Source organism: Lonchura striata, chromosome 1, assembly GCF_050655825.1.
Source record: "Lonchura striata isolate lonStrDom1 chromosome 1, ASM5065582v1, whole genome shotgun sequence".
Classification (NCBI taxonomy): Eukaryota; Metazoa; Chordata; class Aves; order Passeriformes; family Estrildidae; genus Lonchura; species Lonchura striata.
In genome coordinates, this window is record NC_140703.1 from 91,894,386 (window position 1) to 91,906,785 (window position 12,400).

At 43.1% G+C, this 12,400-nt stretch overlaps 1 protein-coding gene across 4 annotated transcripts in view; it reads left to right on the top strand.

Moving 5' to 3' along the window:
• LIMS1 (LIM zinc finger domain containing 1) overlaps positions 1 to 12,400 on the top strand; it is a 67,655-nt gene that overhangs the window by 12,570 nt on the left and 42,685 nt on the right. For 2 of the 4 annotated variants that reach the window (XM_085583554.1, XM_085583588.1), the window contains exon 2: positions 1,968 to 2,170. The exons of 1 other annotated variant lie outside the window; for it this stretch is intronic. The gene's annotated coding sequence lies outside the window, so the exon portion shown is untranslated. Of the gene's footprint in view, positions 1 to 1,967; positions 2,171 to 12,152; positions 12,367 to 12,400 lie in introns of those variants that run through there. One more of the 4 variants, XM_085583577.1, reaches the window with a different exon arrangement.

Here is a 12,400-nt window from a genome sequence, read left to right on the forward strand (position 1 = left end):
CTAACGGGTATCATTTAATTTACATTTTTTGCCCACTTGGTGGTGGCCTGCATGTTGTTCTTTGGTGCAAACAAAGTGGTTATGGTTGGAGAAGCAAGGAGGAGGTTCCTGTTCACTGGGGTTTTTGTGAGTGCTCAGTCACACCTCTCTGATGTGTGAATTTTGCAGCGAGTTCTGTTCATGAAAGGGAGCTGAGCTATGGGTTGGCAGTGGAGTTACTGCTGCAAGTGGGTAGGGGTTGGAGTGGGGTTAGTGTCCGTGGAACTGTGGATTGTGAGGCTCCTGTCGACCTGCCTGAGAGCCAGGCTCTGCCTCTGGCAGGGGTGAGGTCAGGGGATCTCTTGGTGTGGTGATGTTCTGCATTAGTTAAATTTTGACAAAGCGAGAACACCCATTCAAGAGAGAGCAGGGTCTGAGAAGGGCTGTGCCTTGGAACAGTGGTTAGTGAATGATACACATGAATAAAAGAGCAGCAGGGAAGTTGACGTTTACACATCAGCTTGGTCAAGAGGTTTTTAATTATTTATGATGCATCCAACAAGCTGTGGGGCTCTGCATCACCTGTGGCCAGGCAGTTCAGTACAGAAGACGTTAAAGAAGGAAGGTGAATATAACACAGTATCTAAGTCACTGTGGTTTCTAAGGTGGTTTTTAAGAATTTATATTGCTTGCTCAATGTTTCTTGCCTTAGTTGGCATTGTGCAAGTATTTTTCAGTGATACTAAGAACATTGAGGTTTAATGGTAAAAACAGTATTTCTGTTAATTTGGTATCATCCCCTTCTTCCATATGAACTAGATTTGATTTTGGACAACTGTAATGATTTATCCTTTAAGGTGCTGAAATCATAGTCTTTATTAGTGATTTTTTTTTTTTTTTCATTTCTAATTAATTTATGCTGTGATTTCTGCTGAGTGCTGAACACTTGGTTGGTCTGCTCAGAGCTCTCTTTTATTATCTCCTTTTTAAACACTTGTGGAAAAGCCAATTTCTAAAGAAGATAGTTGCAAGACAATATTAGAACAGATTTGCTGCCTTGCAGTATCAAGTAAATGTGATACTAAACAGATGATTGGACTACTTTTGCTTTCACACTGTAGCATTCCCATTGTAGCATCCCAAAAGTCAAGGGGGTGGGAGAGGAAGTGCTTTAAGTACAATGATTGCTAAAATCCAGTAAAAAGAGAAGAATAACTCTGCTGCAATGGGAATTTTAGAAGGAGCTAGCACTTTTAGATATGTTTTATTCCAGTTAACAGTACTGGCAGATTTCATTTGGGCTATAAGGATCTCTGGTTCCTATTCCACTTACTGAAAGATAAAAATTTTGGTAGATTTCAGAGGCACACTGGTAAGTTTACGTGCAGTTTAGGGTTGGGCTTACACTTATGTATGATGCCACTTGATGGGACAAACATGGTCAGACACAGGCACAAGTGATGTCTGTGTTTAACTGGGCAGAGCACACAGCACAGGATTTGTGGCAGCTGTTGGAAGACTAAGGGTATCTTCATGGTGGTACTTTTTATAGCAGGACAAGTTACCTGCCACAACTGTTTTTTAAAACATCTGGTCAGGGTAAGAAAGTTTCTGTGGACTGGCACTCAGCATCGTCCTGCTGCAGCATGTTTGAATCCACCCAAGAAGCTGTGAAACAGGCTGTGCGTAAACTGTGTTTCTGAACTGTGATTTCAAGGAAATGACAACTTGCTAAAGGTCAGAGAGCAAGCCAGGAATGGTATACAGATGTTGTTTGTTTGGGAAAAAGAAAGCTTAAAAACAAACACACACAACCAGCAAACAAAACAAAGGAAGCCTTTGCTTTCCCAAACGTGTTGCTCTTAAGAGCATCAGCAGCAAGGTACTCTTGAACTGGCATTTCATCTCCTCCCTTATGAGGGAAAAACATCCCTGTTGTTCCTTAGTGGTATCTGGTTTATGAATTTTTTTTATACTCTCACTTCCAGGTTGATTGGACTGATTGTTCTGTGTTTGGGAAGATTCCTTTGAACAGTCAAAGCATACATTAATGACTGGCTTGAAAATAAAGTAACTTCCTCTCTGGGTAGCAGCTGTTGCTCTGAGCCCAAAAGGAGGGTGTTGTCCTCCAGCTCCTGTCCAGAAGGTGATGGCAACAGAGCACTGTCCCTTCATCCCTCCCTTTGGACAGGTATGTGCCATTTGGCCTGGCTGGCCTATCTTAGTTCCTTAATATTTAATAAAACCGTGCATTTCTGTTGTACTTTATCCACATACAAATAAGATATTTATTTCCCTAGCTGAAAGGAATTCGGTGGGAAATCCTGTGGCTGTTCTGACAACAAAAAAAATTTAATCTTAATTTCTCTTTCTTTCCTTTTGCCTCTTCCAGTATATAGTTGCTGTTCCATGGTTCCTGGCACTGGTGATTATAACTGAGAGCTGATTTAAATTTTAATTTTATTTTTAATATCTTTTTAACATTTATAGACTGGAAGTCATAGACATGGGAAAAAAGGAAATTGAAGGAATTTTGGGCCACTTTGAGCATTTTTTTTAGAAAAGCTGATTTAATTTCAAGTCTTATGTACAGAATAGTTCAGGATTATTTAAATCTGGATAATTAAAAAGCTGCTTTTCTGTAATGAACCCAGGAAGAGAAGGCACTGGGTTTTGGGAACCACTGAGCATCTGAAGCTGTTCTCATTCATGTCAGCGGAAGTTCAGAAACATTTCCCCAACCATTGTTTTGAAGGTGCTCCCCTGAGTCTCACTTACATTTCACATACTGTATTTCATATAATACTGGTGTATGTCATATTCTCTGGCTTTATTACTGTCTTGAATTAATTTACTGGAATTCCTATGCTTTCTTTTAAGCATTTACTCTTAACCACTAATAAATCTGGAACATATTCAGACTTGGTGGGATGTTGGACTTTACAGGATGATACTTCATTGTTTCTCTTTATGGGCTGTGGCTTCCAAAATACCAATTATGGTAATTGCCTTCCCCTCCCTCCCACCGTCCATCATCTGAAGCCCTCTCTTACTGCATCAGCTTTTTCTATGCAAACTGTCTCTGCCTATTGTGGCCTTTGTCTTCACTTCCTGCTGTGGGAAGAAGATTCCCTGCAAATCCCATCTGAGCTGCTTCATCTGCAATGACTGCAAGAAGTTTTAAGTAACTTGAAATGGCACAGAAGAACAGCCAGAAGCCCAGCCTGAAAGATAAGATTTGAAATTAGAGTACATGCCTGACATTACACATTTTACTGAATTCTTGTTTTCACCCTTTTTTTTGTTGTTGTTTGTTTTCTCTTTTTGTTTCATTTTAAGTAGGGTAGCATGGGTAGTGTCTTTTTACATTTCTGTAACTGTAACTGCCTCCCCCTTATTTTGAAGCTCAACAATTAGTAATAAATGTGTCCCATAAAACACAGAATCATGAAATTCTTAAGGTTGGAAGGGATCTCTGGAGATCATTTTGTCCAACCCTCCTACCAAGGCAGGGTCAGCAAGAGCAGTGACACAGGAATGTGTTCAGGTGGGTTTTGAGTGCCTGCTGAAAGGGAGATTCCACAGGCTCCTTGGGCAGCCAATTGCAGTGCTCTGCCACCCTCAGTCTATAGAGGTTCTTCCTCATGTCAAGGTGGAAATTCTTGTGTTTCAAATCTCTAGTTGTTGCAGACACCAGCATTAATTACTGGGTTTCTCTGGCTCCAATCTGTCTCTTCCTGGGTTGCATGTTCATAGTCCTGGGGGAACCAAAAATGACAAAAAAACACTGCTTTGCTCCTGATTGTCCCTGCTTGCATTTCACAGTATGGCAGTGATGTGGTGGTCACTGGGGTGGGGCAGGGAGCAGGGCACACAGGAGGTGCTGTGGGGATTTGAGGAGCTGGACTCCTGTGGCTAAGCTCCTGGCTGCTGAGTGTGGTTGTCTTGGGCTGTTCAGTTTGGTTTTTTTTAATTAAAACTTCCTCTGCATTTTTCCCCCATGAATCTGAAGAAACCCAGATTGTTTTTCCATATGTGCATTCAGATGAAAATGCTTTTCTTCCTCTTTTTCTTTCTGTCAAAAGAACTATCGGATTTTTTTTGAGTAATATTCAAAGACTTTTTTTTTCCCTCAGGCTTATTCTTTATTGGACTGATGCCTCAATTTTCAGTAGCAGATCAGAGCTACCAAAAAAGGAGTCTGATAGACAAGCAAACTTCTTAAAATTTAACTTGGTATTTTCTTAATGAAATCAACATTAGTAATTGAATGTTACTGGCATTACCATGATCTAAAAATGGTAGTAAAATAAAGATGGTTTAGGCTGGCTTTTTTTTTTTTTTTTTTTGCTGTCCTGAATAAATTCTGTTATGGGCTGTGTTCAAAATAGTTTGGCATCCTTGCAGATCTGTATTACTTAGAAAGCAGGAAAGTCAATTTTGCAAGTAAACTTATTTCTTTTTGAATATCTAGTATACAGTATTCACTTCTACCTTTTGTCAGACAAAACATCTGGGGATTTCCATTTCTTCTGCCAAGTCTTATGCTCAAATTAGGCTGGTGAGGGTTATTCTGAAAGATGTGCATCAAGCTTTTTTGAGCTGTATGGCAGCACTATTTTCAAATAATTTCATACGTTTTGAATGCCTTTGAAAGTTCCAGGTTAAAGCAATGTCTGTCTAGGACTTATATTTTCCTTACCTATTGCTATCATTGATACAAGCATGTAACTTACCATAAGGGAATTAATTAAGGGAAAAAATAAGCATATCATTGTAATACTAGTTCTGTTACTGCTCTTGTTGTTCTAAGCTTGCCCTATTTTTCACACAAATAAAAATGACCTGTACCTTACCACATACCTGATGTTGTTGGTCTTTTTACTTATTTATATGCTGAGTATTTGATGTGCTTCATTACTTGATGACTTGCTATTTTCATAGCAGGTAGAAGTAAATAGAAATTGAAATGGGAATGCCCATTGTCAGAGGAAGCACAGATGACGTGCTAAAAACCTACTTCGGCAGGTTAGTACTCTGGTTTTTCAGGCCTCTGTTTTTTTCTGGTTGTTAAGTGTAACCCATGAAAGTAATTATTTATCTGAACATGATTGTATACATGCATAACACATATGTGATACATATTTAGGTTGCCTTTAGAATCTCTGTGAATGCTCCTTCCTCACATTCTTTCATGAAGGGTGTGTGTCCACAGAGGTTTTAAAAATGACTTTCAAGGGAAAAAAATTCTTGAGAAATGGCACACACTCTTGCTTGCAAGAAGTCTTGTGCTGATTTTCTTTTGGTTATGTTTCCTTTTGTTTTCTTTTTCCTTCCTGAGACTGATGCTCCCTGAAAGTTGCCCTGGAGTATTTGATGGTGGTACTGTCATAAGAGCCTGTGTGATGGGCCAGTACCAGTGAGCAGATGACATTTGCTGTAATCAGCTCTTCAACCCCTGCAGTCTCCTTGTGTGATGTTGGAACGGTATACACATAATTTATAAATAAATAAATGTACCCATACTGGGAATACAAGCTTAAATTTTTTTTTCTGATAGAAGTACACAGTCAAAATAATTTGGAGGCCATAGCTGTAGTAGACAGAAAATTTCTTTTTTTCCTCTTATTTGCCACCAGATTATGGCACTGCTAAATTCAGCCTTCTGCTCATACAGTGTCCTCCCAGCTTTCAGACACTGTGTAATGGGATGAATCCCCCACCTAATTTGGCTGAATACACCGCCACCTCCCTAACAGAAGACATAAATGAAGGTGTCTGGCTGAAAGGGAAGCCTGTTTGCAGCCTGCCTCACCAGTGCAGTTAATTGAAATGCATCCACGTGATCCCTTGCCTTTGATTTGAATGGGAGCTGGCTGCTTTCCCAGTGCAGGCAAAAGAGCTGTTTTCTTCTCCTAAAGTGAAATGCCTATTTCTGATGTCCCTTTTACCAAGGACGGGTAAGTGAAGTAAAGGGGAAGGGGCACAGCCAGTGGGGTAACTGAGGCCAAGGAGTAGCAAGTGTGGTGCCACAATTGTCAGGGTGCAGCAAATGTGGAGGTGAGGTAATTCGAGCAGTGTTCACACTGATCCACCCCACTGTGCCTCCGGGCCTGGATTCCTTCCGTCCTGCCGCTCCTTTTCTCTTAGAAAAATGCTTCCCTACCCTCTCCAAAAATGAAAATGCAGGAACCTGCCAAGGTGCTTTGGAGGATGGCCTCTGGTGGGCTGCAGGAGCATGATCTTACTCCCCATGACAGATGAACAATCTTCAGGTAAATCTTCAATGTCACCCCATGTGACATTATGAACATGAATTTGTCCTAATGGCCACCACAGGAGCACCCAAGTGGGCTACTGGTGCAAGGGAAGCAATTCCTTCTCTTCAGACTGCCTAGTGTAAAAAACTCAGGAAAAGGAGTGGGATAGACAGAGGACATCCCATGTAGCTGTGTTCCCACCCAGCGCTTTCAGATCTGACTCTTGAATGCAGAGACTGTCAGCCCAGCCAGCAAACAGGCTACAAATCCAAAGTTGAGGTGGGATTGTGCTGCTAATAAGGGCATTGCTTGAGAGCCTTGAAATCCTTCCCTTTTGTTCAAGTTAAATTGCTCCATTTCTTGTCTCTTCATTTTTAACTAAGCAGCCTTTCTGCTAGAGTGTATCTCCAGACTTCATGTGGTCTGAGGCAAGGATGCAAGTCCAGAGCAGGATTTGGTCCTCTGTGCTGTACCATCTTCTGCTCCCAAATCTTTGATAAGTGGTGTTGCCACTGTCCCAGTTCCAGAGCTGCCAGCTGAGTTCCACACCACCTTGTCTTACAGGAGTGCTTGAGGACAAATAGTGCAAGGACCGTGAGATACTTAAACACTATAGAGTCAGACCTATACATAGCAGAGGGAAGTAGCCAGTGGAGGACTGATAGGTAAAGCAGTTAGTCATCTGGGGAATGACAGACTGCCTTGACACCCCCTCTTCCTTCCTAAAATAAGCGAAATCAGGTAAAGCTGCAAGAGGAATACAGTTCTGAAATTACAGAATCTCTAATATTCCACGGAATTGCAAGCAAAAAAAGTGTTGATGTTAAATTAATTATTTATAATTTATTATTCCGTACTGAGCAGTAGGGTGATCAAATGTGATTTATAATAAAAGTATTCTTGTTTCCTCTTTATTATTGGTTTTGTTACAGTGAGAAGTAGTAGCTTACTTTATGTTGCAGATAAGACTTTCCTGCTTTGTTGTAAAGTGCCCCTATTTTTCAGGGAAAAAAAAAGGAATAAGATGCTGGTGTCAGCTTGGAAGGTTATTGCATAGCTACTGTCACATAAAGCAGAATTAATAGCAAGAGCTTTAAAATAGGTAAATATGTGCATTGACTTCCTACAAACTGGCATTCTTCACAGTTTCTGGTAGTAGTCACACCAAAGTTATGTTTGTAAGGTCCAAGACAAGATTTTGATGGTGAATAATTACAGATAAGTTGTTTTGGTTTTATCTTCTGAATGGTATCTTTTTGCTCCTTACAACAGGGAGCACACACTTGTGCCTCTGTGTTGCTGCTCATAATGTGGCACCTTCCTGTTGTGCTGCTGGAAAAGCACCCATATGGAAAGTCCCTGGATAAGCCATTTGTGAGGGAAGAGGAGAGTGCTGAGGGAGGAGGGGAGGGTTCTCAGGGACTGGCAATCCCTCTGGGTGACAGAAGGGGAACTGGATGATAATACAAGGGTGATTTCTGTACATCCATGACCTCACTGCTCTTGACCTGAAGGGGTGGAGTAGTTCTTGAGGTTTACTGCAGTGATACACAAGACAGACATGTGGACTAGGAAGGGCTGTCTGAATTAAAGTACTTCAAGCTATTATGACTTTCAGAGATAAATGTTGCATACATTTCTAGTTGTTCATAACATTCTTCTTCTTGGAGTAGATGAATTCTTATACAAGTCTTTACACTATTCATTTTCTCTGTCTCCCAAAATAGGGTGGGAGAAGGGCAGGAGAGGACACAGTAGCATGGTGGGTGAGGTGGGAAGGTGAATGGTGAGCATGGAAGTTGTCAGTGCCAGATATATGTGGCAATATTATCTGTTTCTTGAGAAATATGCAAATAGGCCAACCAGTATGTAATAAAAAATTTGAAGGCAGTTTAATGTTGGAACACACATTTCTTCAAACTGGGATCCAGCTAATAATGTGAAGGAAGTCCAATAATCCGAACACTTATTCATAGGTGGGGTTTCTGAATTGGAGAGCCTTTCTGAGTCTCTGAAGTACTTTGGAGTTGTGTGAGAAATTGTACTGAGAACACTTGAAACTTTAAAAGATGACTCACTGTATTCCCCTCCAAACAATTAAGTTGTTTCACTGAGCTCATCTTCACTGGTCTGGTATGTAATAACTTGTTTTTCCCTCTGCTGATGCCTACATTTATTCCACCAATAGTGTTCTTAAATGTGCAGCTTCTTTATGAACTTTTTTTTAGTGCTACAATTGATCAATTTTCTAGAAGTTCATAGCTGCATGGAGGATTACCACAGATAACATAATTCTGTGCAGCTTCTTGGTCTGAGCATTGAACAAAGCACGCTTAAATGAAATCCAGTCTTTGCAGTGCATTTTCCCTCAGGTTGGGCAGGCATTTATGCCCTGACACTCTCTTCTGCCCTGTGGTCCTGCCCTGGCCAGGTGGGCAAGTCCAGACAGACCTCACCTTGGCTGATCCTTCATCCAGAGAATCCTGAGTTGGCTCTGAGATTCAAGGACAAAGTTAATGTCTGCGGGTGCTGTGGATGCAGGGCTTCCTTCTCAAGCCAAGCCACTGCCTGCATTTTGTGAAGGCTGGGGAGTGGGGCAAGCCCTTGCAGTGCCCTGGTGAGACAATGCCAAGCACAAGTAACTTGGTATCATTGGGAGGAGAGGGGGAAAGGAGTAATTCCTATTCCTGACTCCTGATGGGTGGAACAGAAGCCGAAGGGAGGTGCGACAGAAGGGAAGCAGGGTGGCCGGCGGCAGCCAGCTGGCCCCGGGTTGGTGGCAGCACGCCTGGGAGGGGAGATCCCTGGGGCCCTGCCAGGGAGTATGGGAGGAAAGCAGCTACCGATGGTGTTAGTCAGTGTGACTGCCGAGGGCTGTTCAAAGGGCTAGAGCGCCTAACAAGGACGGATTGGGCGTTATCGCATTTCCTCTTTCACATAACCCCACGGGGAAAAGCGAACATTAATGAAACCCTGGAGGTGAATGGAGCCAGATCCATTCAAATAATGTCTCACAAGAGATTTGTCTTTTTGGTTCTTTTGTACCATTCCATAGACATAACCTTCGTAGTTGCATGTTGTTTATTTTCCCTTGGCTGCCACTCTTCCTGTTTAATCCTTACAGATAATAATATGCATTAGTAATGGTGAGGAAGAATGCTTTTCATAATGTTAATGTCAAACATAGTGTGATACAATTTCTCTAATGTTTTGGCTTAATACTGTGTACATTCTGCCAGCAGTAGTACTGGATGATTCAGACTCCTGTTAAGCCTATTAGGAATGCTTTTTCAGTGCTCATATAAGAGGCCCCAGACAAGATCCAGAAGATTGCCCACAATCTTTTTATTTGAAAATGGTGACAAAAACAGGCTGCTGGAGAACTAAAGTTCAGTCAGCCTAACTTTGAACCCTAGCAAGTCATGAGTACAACTAGCACTTACTGAATAATACAGCATTAAAAGAGCCACATGGATTTCTAAGAACAGATCGTTTCAAAGCAGCCAATTTTCCAGGTCTGGCAGATGAGCATGTCTTATAAACAGAAAGGAGGAAATAAATTAGGTGTATCTGCTGATACTATCTCACACAAAATTTCATAAGCAAACAAGAGAAAGAGGCTTTAGGATTTGAGTGATGGTGATTGACTTTGTTGAGCATAAGCCTTACAAATTCTCTTCTGTGTATCCACTTGTCTGCTCTTGTCGCTCTCGCTGTGGCCCATTCACATGAGTGCTGCTGATACCTCCTCCTGTTCCTTCATCATGTCCTTTTAAGGCATATTAGTGTGGACTCAGGACTTGGTTTCAAGAAGGCATACTGCAGTTTGGAAATAACAGTCTAGGTGAAATTGCTTGAAGGGAGGTGTGCAGCTGTATGAAAAGAAGCATTTGGACAGGAATTGATGTTTTGACACAGATCCACCAACAGGATCCCCCTAAACAGAACCCGCCTGATCACACCTTGCGGGAATTCTCTCTTTTATCACTTGTATTTAATAACTTGATCAGTGACTTGGATGTTGCAGCTGAAAGTTGGCTTGCGAACTTTGTGGATGTCCTTAACTTGGAGAAACCTTTAGGGATACGGGAGATTAATTAAAAATTATCTTGGCAGTCTGAAAAGAGGCTCCAAGAAGCTGAAATTTCATGAAGAGAAATGATAAGAGTGGTGCTCATGAAAGAGAACTCATGACCATGGGCTGGGCCATTTGAAGGATTATTAAAATGCCTTATCATGTTTTATGATGTGCCTGCAGAGAAAAACAGATCTTATTTTGGAAATGTTGTGCATTAAATATAAAGTAAGGTTGCCCTAGATTATTTTGAAGAGACTATTTATTACTGAAAAAGCCTGAGAGAAGTTGTCTTGCCAGAGGAGGATAACAGAGGGGCCTTGTTAAAGCAACAAAGCACTTGGAGAAGATTGGAAATGTACTGGCTGGTGCATGCTTCTTTACTGAAACTTAGGGACAGGGTTGTATCCATGGATGGCAAATCTATTTTGATGGTATTTTAGTGCATCTGTAGTCTCTATAACTGAAATGGAAGGGATATGATAGCCCTACCCGGGAACTAAAATCACCTTTTTCTCTGAAGCAGTATTTCCTCCTCCAATGTGCTCTTGTGTCAGAAAGGAGACAGGTACAGCAATGTAGGTAGTTGAATTCAGAATGAATTCATGAAATGGGGCTCATGTCCTGATGTACCTTTGATGAGTGTGTCAGTTTGGCCCATGGCAGTGCTGTCCATGCAGCAGGGTGTGTGCATCTCCCTGCATATCAGGATGCAGCTGCAAGGAACCATCCAGTTGTGCTGGGCATTGTGTAGCCATCCTGTTTGTCTTGCCCTGTCATGGGCAGTGTGGAGGAAGAGGCTGGGCAGAATGGCAGGGATGTTGTCTTACTTCTAAATAGCAGTACTCTTGTGGAAAGGTCAAGCCTTTCTCCTGCCTTTCATGGGCATTTTAGAGGAGGGGAAGCTTTTGACAGCTCCCAACATCAGATACTTCTCTGGTCAGCTGCTGCAACTCCAGTGCTGCAGTGCCAGGTGTGCCATCTGCTTGGGTCCTTGCAGCCTGCTCCAGTCAGCTCTGCCACTGCCACAGTCGATGAGGAGAGCAGGTGTAGTGGTGGAGCTGGTGTTTCCCGTCACTTCCTAGTGACGGGCCCTCAGTTCAGCAATGTGTTCATCCTAGGGCATTGCTCCAGGCCTAGCTCAGGAGAAGCAGCAACCCTTTGGAAAAAGTTGTCTTTAAATATTTTAGTGAGTTCAAAAGAAAACAAATGGTTGTCTGTCCTCTTATTAGTTGAGAGCAGACTATTGGTGCCATTTCATAGACTCATAGAATTCGGGGTGGAAGGGACATTTAGAGGCCACCTAGTCCAATATCTGCAGTGAGCAGAGACATCTTCTACTCCATCAGGTTGCTCAGATTCCTGTCCAGTCTGACCTCGAGTCTTTCCAGGGTCAGGGCAGCTACCAGCTCTGTGGGCAACCTGTTCCAGCATTTCACCACCATCGTAGTGAAAAATGTCTTATTTGAATGGCTGTAATTGTGACTTTTTACGTGAGTTTGAGTCAGCCTGGCTTGGAGGTCTGGCTCTGATTTACATAGATTTGCTGTTAGCTTTTGGTGGCCTGGGCTCTGCTTTGGACGGCAGCTGTGATGACACTGACAGGAGGGACTGCAAGGGGAACCCCGGGGCGTTTGGAGCTTTTTCCCCCCGTGTTCTGAGCAGGTTCGCCTTTCCAGCCCGGCGGTGTGGGGCGGGGAGGCGCTGCGGGCAGGGGACGCGGAGAGGCCCGGGCTGCCGGGGCCCGAGCGCGGCTCTCGGGCTCCGCCTGCCGGTGCGAGCGCGGCCGGGCCGGGCCGGGCCGGGCCGGGCCGCGGGGGGGGCGCGGCTGCAGCCGGGGCTCCGGACTCGTGATGAGGGACATCTCACTTCTGCATCTTCCTGCGTCTTCCTCCCTCGTGCTGTGTATGGCAGCCGCCGGTCCTTTGCCCTACAGCAGCTGCATTCACTAACCTACCCCCCCCCCTCCAATCCAGTCTTCTCCCATTTTGATGGCTGGGAGAGAGGTCTTGAGAGAGGAAGACGTGGGCTGCTCCTTGCATCTGGGTGAAGGTGAGGGAGGAAGGAGTGTATGGGGAAGGGGAAG